The sequence below is a fragment of the Homalodisca vitripennis genome, chromosome 3 (genome assembly GCF_021130785.1).
Source record: "Homalodisca vitripennis isolate AUS2020 chromosome 3, UT_GWSS_2.1, whole genome shotgun sequence".
NCBI lineage: Eukaryota > Metazoa > Arthropoda > Insecta > Hemiptera > Cicadellidae > Homalodisca > Homalodisca vitripennis.
In genome coordinates, this window is record NC_060209.1 from 54573529 (window position 1) to 54582957 (window position 9429).

The 9429-nt window shown below is 31.6% G+C and overlaps 1 protein-coding gene across 1 annotated transcript in view; it reads right to left on the bottom strand.

Moving 5' to 3' along the window:
- The window catches only part of LOC124356885 (ATP-binding cassette subfamily G member 4-like), a 126501-nt gene extending 118234 nt beyond the window's left edge, over positions 1–8267 (bottom strand). The window contains exon 1 of the mRNA XM_046808161.1: positions 8148–8267. The gene's annotated coding sequence lies outside the window, so the exon portion shown is untranslated. The remainder of the gene's footprint in view (positions 1–8147) is intronic.
- Positions 8268–9429: the final 1162 nt, after the last annotated feature.

Genomic DNA, 9429 nt, shown 5'->3' on the forward strand with positions numbered 1-9429 from the left:
ATGTAAAGTTAATAATTTCAGAAATTCAGAAATGTCATGCCGTGGGAAGCTACCAGAGTACGAGCTGAAGATGTTCGTATAACAGATAATGGATCTCCTCAGCCACTAGGTCCTCGTGACACTTATATAAATATTTTAGTACCAGTACATCATGATGGAGTTTTCTATGATGTGGCCAGTTGCAGATATATTACAGTAATTAAGGTGCTGAGGTAGTAGCGGTCAAGGTCAGGTGGTGGTGGCAGTGAGGAGGGCAGAGGGCATGGGATTCTACCAGAGAAACAGCGAGTGCTCGTGTAACAGAAGGCCGGGCGTTATCGAAGGCAAACAAAGTAACACGTCATTCACTAGGTTCTCGTGTCAGTTGTATCAATATTTTAACACAAATCATATCGTGATTGTTATCTAAAGCTATGACAACAAGAACGAGTTAACCTTTAACGTTTGTAAAAATAGACTTTTGTTGTTTGAAAAACGTGAAAAATGGAAAATTATGGCTTTGCTTTTACACTAAGTACACGCCCGTTGCCGTTCCAACTGCAGGTCAAGCAGGAACCTTCATGTTGTGGACGTGTTCTCAAACATCATTATAAATGTTTTACAGTCATTGTAATGTTTTACAGTCATTGTAATGTTTTACAGTCATTGTAATGTTTTATAGTCATTGTAATGTATACTTATCGTAATAAGTCAACGATTTTGCACCCTAACTCTCACGCCATCTCGCGTTATCTCGTGTGTCTAAATACATATATTATCGAGCAGCATTACATTCATCATTGTAAGTAAATATTTTAAAATGTCAATCCACACTAGCCTCGGTATTTAGCATTTACGAAGATGTTCGAATGATGATTTAGAATTTTATGTTCGCATAATGATATCTATGAAGCTTAAAACTGGTTATAATCTTTAGTTTACGTTAGTTTTATCATTCCGGACGTTTTTAAATCGTTTCATATATATATTTTTTTTACTAAAACGTCTTCTTCCGCAAGTCTGTGAAGTTAGCCAATCCAAAATAACCCATCCAGTTAAGGCTGGTAGGAACTGATAATTTCTCGTTAGTTTACTTTTGTTTTGTTATTTCCGACGTTTGTTTGGGTCGTATTCTAATTTTAAAATTAATTTAAAAGTTTTCATTTCGCATATCTGTGAAGTTGACCTACCCAAAATATCCCACCCACTTAAATCCGGTTGCAATCGCCAGAAAGGATAGTCTAAAGTGCACAAACGTGACGGGTTATAATTAAAATAGTGTTATTATACATAGTGTCATTGTTCCGTATGTTCAATACATTATAAAATGGATACGACTTTTATTTGGAATTCTTTTTATGTGTAAGTTCTATTTTTATTATTTAAATGTTAGGACATATTGTCGGATTGGATGCGAATTGTAAAGTCTGTGGTTTAACTAATGAAAATAATGTAAAATAATTTTTGGTTTTGTTTATGCTTCTATAAAAATTCAAATATAAAATATATTAATTCAGCGCAATCAATATTTTACACAAACAGTTACTTGAAAGAAAAGTATTCTCATACTAGAGTATTTGAAAGTTAGTATACCGTACTCAAAAGTTTATAGGACAGACCAGTCACGATCAACCTTATAAGAAGGATTAGATAAAGTTTGTTGTAACTGAGAAGGCGCTTTGTACCCTTTGCGATAACGAGGAACTGATAACAATAAGTGCTGTGTACGTAACGGAACTTGGTACACCAGCACCCGCCACGTCTCCTAGCGACCCTGAACCATTGACTAGTCTTGTCGCTGCAACTTTCTACACGACAACCCTCAGGACAAGGCTGACATATGAACGGCTAATCGGCTAGACACATACATGGGTGCTTAGATGTAAACAATCCTCTCACAAGGACCCGTTCAGTAATTGTCTGTTGCCCCTAGAAAGATCGGGTAGTTCTTTTCCGTCATTATATCTAAAAAATAATAAGTCAGAGTCGCCATGAAGTCCTAACGGGCGATTTTCTTAAACGCGTGGTAAATTAGCGAGTCTCAGATTCAAGGGTTTATGAGGAAAACAACAAACTGCTGACAGGGTCTACACGTTCATATTGGTCTGCTGTCAGCGGAAAAAGCCGGAATGCGAAATTCATTCATATTTCCAGGAAGTTATGGCGTCGGAACCACGCACGCGGTGCGGTGTCAGGTCATATCGCCATTTCCTGTGGTTTTATGTCAGCTTCAGACGATCTTTCTTGTACTTTAAAGTTAAAGACTGCGCAAATTGCAAAATAAGTACTTCCGCGTTCCGCGAGTGACGTAAATAAAGTTCCTATACACTCATTAGAGATTATGAATAGCTCTTAACAAGGAGGAGTTGTATTAGAGACGTTTAATGGTGAACAATGATCGTGGCAACGCTGCCATAATTCAAAATACTGTCATTCACTATAATCACTAAGTTTGAGTGCACTCAAAAGAAAATTTAACTATTCGAATGAAATATTTTCACGTGTTTAAGAAATTATAAATTAAGCCGTGACGAATCGTAAATTGTGAGCTTGTAATCCCAAAGACATTACTACCGAAATATTTATCAAACTTATTATAAATCAAAATAATACATTCTTTATTTTTAAGATTTTAATCAAATAATTTAGAATTTTGTAAAGTAAGGTAAGCAAAGTAAAGAAACTAAACACACAGAAATAGCCAGACTGATCTTGTTGCATTTATAATAAAATACCCAATAATATGCTGAATACTTTAATAAACTAAGGGCAATACAAAATTTAGAAAATATACCAAATTCAAATCGTTAATTTGTTAATTCGTTAAGGAATTGGACCCACAAGGCCTAGCCAGAGATGAGGTTGTACTATTGAGTAAACTATATGAAAAATTGAGTTGTGGTCGAAAGCATATAGAATTTATCTTGCCAAATTTTATTGTCTAAACCCCTAAAGAAGCTTGTTTTTGGACGATCTACAAACTATATTTACAATATAAAATGTATTTTACATAGTCCTTATCAGTAGAACAAGAGTCAAACATACAGTATTAATTCATTAAATAAGGGATCACCACACTTGTATATTCATTAGTGCTTCAACGATGACCTAATTTTCTCATTTATAACCTCATTTTCTGCGCCCATTTTATGTTGTTTCTGAATAAGATTCATTTAATTATTTGAACGTTTTATATTCTTAGGCAAGCTTCTGAAATCCTTGCAGCGATTTGTCTTTAAAAACATATATTTTGTCTGGCAAATAACATATCATCGCAATGCTAAGCCTAGATTTATACTGTTTAATTGCACTTCTTAAAATACGTTTTAATATTGTATATAAATACATAGGGAGAAGGGATAAAAGTTGCACAGTAATAAATTATTGCTTCAGAGAAAATAAATATAAACAAGTGTACTTAAATATTAATATAACTATCGCGTTCAAATGTGTGTGTGTGTGTGTGTGTGTGTGTGCGTGCGCGCGCGCGCGCGCGTGTGTGTGTGTGTGTGTGTGTGTGTGTGTGTGTGTGTGTGTGTGTGTGTGTGTGTGTGTGTGTGTGTGTGTGTGTGTGTGTGTGTGTGTGTGTATGAGTTAAAAAATATTATACTTCCTCGTACATGATTAATTTTAAAACGTATTTTTAATAAGGATCTTAATATAAGACATTTTCTTCAGAGGCCTTTGGTACTATTATTTATTTAATTTCAGAGCCATAGTCCACTAAGATAACGGTTTTGAAAATTGAGCAACCTCTTTAAGTTTTTATCATAAAATTTAGAGACATTTAAAATAGCATTTTTAAGCTTACTGTGACCAAGAATGTAGTAAAATATCTGATAATGAAGCAGAATTACATGTATGTGAATTATACTTAAGAGTTATCAATGTATTTAATTAATTATGATTTTATTTTAAGGGAATGATATTATTAATGGAATACGATTTAAGATTATACTTTACTAACATCTATATATATAAAAATGAATGTTTGTATGTTTGTCCTTTATGGAATCGTGAACTATTGGACCGATCATGATGAAAATTTGTACGTATATGTATTTTTCCACGGAGAAGGTTTATAAGCTATGCCCATCCCTTTCCCGATTCAGGATTCCGCCCCACTGGTTACAGAAATACCCATAAGAAATGCATTGCAGCAAACATATGTTAACGTCTTTTCAAATTTTTAATCAGCTGTTCTTTGTAAACATATATTACACTTATAGTTTTAAAGCATAGAGTAAGCTTAAGAGAAACGACAAATTTTGTTTAAACTGTTTCTGCAATCACTGTTAAACATAGACTTTACTATCCAGATAATACAATTCAAATTTGACGTAAAAATTCACCTTTAACTGCAATATTTATTTAATATAAACCATGCTCATGCTTGATCAGAAGAGCAATGCAGATATCATAATTACTATCTTACGTTGGCTACAAATATAAAGAATGTTATAAAATCAACCTTAGTTGTTTTTTTTTGACAGAAGTATGGTTCTCAAAACTCCGTGTGTACATATTCTCTCGATCGAGACAACAAAGCAAGCTCAATCGTGGCATCGGAGATATAACTAATTTAATCTAAAATTTATTATAGTAAAAAAAAATTTACTAAGTAATATAAGGACTTCGGTTCTTAAGATTTGCGTGCGAAGCCGTGGGTAACAGCTAGATAGAGGCAGGAATATGGTACATACCTTCATAATACGCCCAAGAGGCTCACGATGGAACGACTATCAATTATCTCAGCAATGTTTAGAATGTGATAGAAAAAGAATAAGTGAATATAGTATACTGTTTTCAACGGGAAATTGCGTGCGAAGCCGCGGGCAACTTTTGCAAAAAATTATTGAAATGCGCAGCAAAGCGCGCCAGGCCCGCTAGTATTTCATAAAACTATCCAGCCATATCTGGTTGATCTATTTAGCCACCTTTCATATACGTACTGTAAAACATTCTTATCCTTATCTTCTGTTTACCTTGATAACTACTGCTGTAAATTCCTTGAATTCATCGTAGAATAATAAAAATGTTATTTTCTATACTTTCCTGTCTACATGAAAGGTATCATAAAGGGCGGTTGTGTTTTAGATTAAAAAGTTAGTTAACCAAGGAATACGAATCACGTGAACGTAATGATAATTTATTATGTTATTTCCTTAACATGCGTCTACTTTCACCTTGCCCGCACGTTGGCAAGACTGTACCAGCTACCGAGCCGACATACAGACCAAGCTGATAAGTAATGCAGTTTTACAATAGTGTTTATTCTATATTAAATTATTGAAATTTTCACACGCCTATTTTATACCACAGTGACTTTTAGATTGTTACTGATATGTTTATAAATTGTGTTTGAAATTGTGAAACATCAATTCATGAATATTAATATCTTCAATGTTTATTCATCTATGTTATTAGCGTTTGGAGATTAACGTTGTTGTAGGTCATATAAGATACCGTAGTTTAAACTCATCGACTGAATGAATGAATGCAGGTCTCGTTTATAGAAGTTTCTCATTTTTTTCTGTGGTCGTTGAAGTAAAAATTAAATTTTAGTCATATGCATAATTTTGTCGTAACACTATCTTCTATACCTTTTTTATATTTTTATTTATTCTTAAAAGTAACAAGGAATTCTAACAATTAAGATTTTATTTTAAACGGTTAAATTATAATAGAATCTATAAAATTATATTAACTTTATAAATTCCACCACCTGGAATTCTTTAATCAAAATATACTGCATCAGAATTATTTATGATGAATTCTTTTTGCTTCTTATCCTAATTTATTATTTTTTTACTTCGGGTAACAATTCCTAAATATTCAGATAAGGACGTAACGTATTTTTGGTGTTATTTTAATCATGGCAGTTCCCAAATTAACATTCAAACTGAGCGAAGTTAAACATTCATTCAATATTATATCATAGCTTTTCGAAATTATCAAAATCTTAGAATTCAACAACTGTTCCTACATGGTTTGTTTTAATAATATGAGGGCTATTTATATTTACGTGTTTAAATTGAGCTTTAGTAGTCAACGAGATTTTATATATAGTATGCTACCTCTTTAACTATGTATAATTTTATATTTATGTATCTTATCTGTTGCTTGTTTGTTAAAAGCATCGAAATCTGAATTTAATTTAACTTAATTCGTAAATTCCTAAGCTTATAGTGTATACAGTACTGACTTTATACATATTTACAATTAAATCAAATATTGGCATGTGCTACTAAGGATCGACAATTCTCTTGAGTAAATCACATATTGATTTGTGTCAGAAAAATATATTACATTTTGGTTTCGGTTTACTGTACTCTCATTAGTACAAAATGTTTCTCTAAACTTATCGCGGATTGAATGTAACTTTAATCAAATGCAACTATTAATAAATTGTAATAATATAAGCTGACAAACTTAAAAAATATTTGTTGTTACATTTATCTAGCCAAAGCCTAGATTACGACTTGTCTGTTATCGGGCTATTTCTAGGTGTTTTCCCAAAGAGACAGTATCAAGCAAGCCATTACCGCCACTAACAATCCCGATAGATAAACAGAAGACCGCCTGTGTTGACCTGGCCTTGACCCCTTCAATACAGCGATGGCAAGTCAAGTGTTCACCTTGAGAATCTAGATCAGTCCATCGAATTTAATGGTTATCGATCAAACAGGCAGCTTATTATTTTTAAGTTACTATATGGTTTTCGAATCATTTTACATTTAATTCCGTCACTATGCAAAAGTACTGTTCATAATTTACGTTTAAATAAAATTTTTTTTAATATTACGTACTTCTTGAATATTTTGTTTTATTCATCATATGCAAATTCGGTGTTATCAGAAACCTCAACTGTTTGTATAATATTTTAGAATTTAAAATATTTTTCTCGTATGGTAGGTACTCCATTGTACGTAATGTATTACAATGCAACTTTTAACATGTATATATATATATATATATATATATATATATATATATTATACTTATTAAAATAACAGAAAATAAGTTATTAAAGAATGAAATAGGTGTGTGTATATATATATATATATATATATATATATATATATATGTGTGTGTGTGTGTGTGTGTGTGTGTGTGTGTGTGTGTGTGTGTGTGTGTGTGTGTGTGTGTGTGTGTGTGTGTATATATATATATATATATATATATATATATATATACATACAAACAAACATATATATGTTATTATACATTATATATACATACATATATACACACACACACTCACACACACTTATTTCATTCTTTAATAACTTATTTTCAGTTATTTTAATAAGTTTGTTAATCACCTAAAATTGTTGTATCGCATTTGAGTAACATATATTACCTATTTATATTAACATTTTACTGCGTATATTTTATAAATTAACTTAACACTCCGTACTGTTTCTTATTATCATTATTAATACAGTATTATTGCTTGATGGTTAATGTTAAAATAAAATATTTGAATATATGTGCGTGTGTGAGTGTGTGTGTTGCAGAAAAATAATGGAATCGTGATTGTGTGATATGTTATACATGTAGCGTAAATACTAGCACGTGACATATTTAGGCTTATTTCTATTTCGTCTACAAATTCTATCAACCTATTAAAAAAAAAACATTTACATCAAATGTAAACAGACTTTTATACTCTGTACAACTGATTCAACGTTAAACGTAATGAATAAAATGGTCTTGTATTAACAAAACCCAATAAGAATAGATCGTGCCAATATTAATGAAATCTGTCCGTCCATCGTATTATCTTAGTAGAAAAAACTAGATGTTTTGAATTTAATAAAACTAGGTGCCTCAATTATTATTCAATATTTATATGTATTTCGTTCTTTGGCTAATATCGATTGAGAATATTATGTATTGCAAAGAGACTAAGTAAGCTATATTTTTGCAATGTCCTCTTTTGTTCACATTATGGACTAATTGCGGTTGGCAAATATTGATAAAAATATTTTTTTATAATCTGTAAAATAATATTTGTACCTATCGAGAAAAGAAAATGTTTGAGAAAATCTATATTAATACTGACTTAATATTTGACTTGAGCGCAATCCATATTTTTAGAAAAATAAACAAATCTATAATTAAAAAATAAAAATTGCTTAAGTAGTAATTGAAACTATACTCACGGCACGGAATAGATAGCGGCGATTCTACAACTTCACAATACACTACTATCGGAAGTCCATTAGCAACTGCACTGAACTAAACTAGATTGACTAGACAGAGACAGACACAGCCCGTATCAGCTGATTCAGCGGCTACTGTATCAGGAAGCGCGCGCATCGTCTACCGTACAATTACGGATTCTCACTTATTGATATGGAGATATACCGACATTTTTTGCACTTTCCATTGTTTTTCACTGCCTTGATGGAACAGGATAATAATTCCTTTTACTGTTCACGCTGTGACAGTCGCCACCAGGAAAATACTGGAATTTGTAGAATGATATAGATAGAGTAATTTATTACGCTATTGTTCCACAATGTATTTACATTCCAAGATTGTTTTATTTTAATTACACTTAATGTACAAGAGTTAATAACAGAGAGTAATTAACGTTCTTATCGCCCACAGTTTAGTCTATCATTGCTGTTAATTTTATCGTTGCGTACATCTTTGATTAATATTTTGGCGCAATAAAGTATCGGAAAACTGTGTCCACAGATAACATTGAACCTTATGTTTTAAAACTTCATATCCTAATAATATCATACATTTGAAAGTGCCGCACGAGTGAGGGAGGCAGTTTCTCCAAATAAAGGTTTTATGAAACACTGTCAACGTTTGGCTTAAACCTTATAAACTCCCACTCGATAAAAAAAACCCTTGACACAAAGGGATTCAAATAACATGTTTTACCATTTAAGGACGCAATGGAGAATTCAGACTTCTCTCTGTTTTAAGGGAAAATATAATACTACTTTAAAATCTTTGGAAAACCCAGGCAAATTTTGTGAACGATTTCAAGCCAGTAATGGTTGAGGTTTAATAGCTACGTAACGCAACGTCGAACCCCGCATGAGAGAACAGTGTACAAAAATAATAGTAACTAAAAGCAATAGAAAACTTACCCAATAATCATTGAAGCAAAATAAATAACCAATTAAATTAAATAGCAGGACAGCAATGAGTAAAGTTCTGTACAATAGATAAAGTCGCTAACTCTATTACAAATAGACTATGACAATAATATGAAAAAATAAATTATAGCTAGTATGATATAATATAATATAATATATATTTCAAAACAAGAACAATAAAGATAATACATCAATAACAATAACACAAAAAACTATAGTATAAAATAACAAGAGTGTAAATATAAATATATACATAAATAGATACAAATTTCCAGAAATGAAGACAGCAAACGATTGTAACATAAAGCAGTATAAAATGGAAGCC